Source organism: Hyperoodon ampullatus (genome assembly GCF_949752795.1).
Source record: "Hyperoodon ampullatus genome assembly, chromosome: 5".
In the NCBI taxonomy this organism is placed as follows: Eukaryota; Metazoa; Chordata; class Mammalia; order Artiodactyla; family Ziphiidae; genus Hyperoodon; species Hyperoodon ampullatus.
In genome coordinates, this window is record NC_136918.1 from 106842028 (window position 1) to 106843217 (window position 1190).

At 39.7% G+C, this 1190-nt stretch overlaps 1 pseudogene across 1 annotated transcript in view; it reads left to right on the plus strand.

The window, feature by feature from the left end:
- Positions 1 to 761: 761 nt before the first annotated feature.
- LOC307053807 (eukaryotic translation initiation factor 3 subunit E-like) overlaps positions 762 to 1190 on the plus strand; it is a 20905-nt pseudogene continuing 20476 nt past the window's right edge. The window contains exon 1 of the transcript in view: positions 762 to 830. The product of the transcript in view is annotated as a eukaryotic translation initiation factor 3 subunit E-like (transcript). The remainder of the gene's footprint in view (positions 831 to 1190) is intronic.

Consider the following 1190-nt stretch of genomic DNA (forward strand, 5'->3'; position numbering starts at 1 on the left):
GCTGAGTGTAGTTCCCGGAGAAGGAGCTTGGTGGGGCCACCCTTACTGCTCTGGGTGCACGCTGCCTCTATAATGGCTCGCTGCAGAACAAACACGCAATGCTAATTTTGTTTTTTGCCTTTTTTCATAAATGCCACGATACTCTTCAGATTTCTTTTGGTTAGTGAAAGCAGGTACTAAGGTAGGTCTTTCATAAAAGTGAAGTGGTGTAAAGCAGACTTTCAAAAAACAGGGGATACCTATATTCTGTTCTTTTTTTTTTTTTTTTTGTATTGGAACATAGTGGATTAATAATGTGTTAGTTTCAGGTGTACAGCAAAGTGATTCGATTGTATATATACATGTATCTATTCTTTTTCAAATTCTTTCTCTATTTAGTTATTACAGAATATTGAACAGCGTTCCCTGTGCTATACAGTAGGTCCCTGTTTGTTGTCTATTTTAAATATATCAGTGTGTACATGTCAATCCCAAACTTACTCTGTTACTTTTAACAAGGCTTGTCATCAGGAGAAACTAGTTAACCAGACCCTAAGCTTCTGGGGTTTTATCAGAGGCTAAATGACATGAGGAAAGGAAATACCCAACTCTAGCCTACTCTAGCCTTCCATGTGGCAGAAGGGAAATACAATTGACCCTTGAACAACATGGGTTTGAACTGCCTGGGTTCACTTATAGATGAAGATTTTTTGAATAAATACTACATGATCCCTGGCTGGTTGAATCTGCAGATTAAGAGCCATGGATACTAAGGGCCGACTATGGGACTTGAGCATCCTGGAATTTTGGTATCTGCGGTGGGTCCTGGAATGATCCCCACAGATACCAAGGTATGACTGTAGTTAAATCAAGCCCACTTTAGCATCTTTTCTCAGCTAAGTGCAGAGAAAAATACTGTGAAGTGTTTCACAGTCCAGAGGCATAGGGTCACTGAAAGACTGAGATCTAATCATAGGACTATAAAAAGTTTCCCTCCTCCTTTACTTCACCACCACATCAACAAAGGCTTATTTACAACAGCTCCTTTTGCTCAGTATTGCCATTGTTCAGCTCTCAAGAAAATTTCTAGGCACACTAAAGGAAAAGACACAATTTGAAGTGACAGAACAAGTATCAGAACCAGGCATGGCAGGGATGTTGGAATTATCAGACTAGGAATTAAAAAATCTGTGTTGATATGCCAAGGGCTC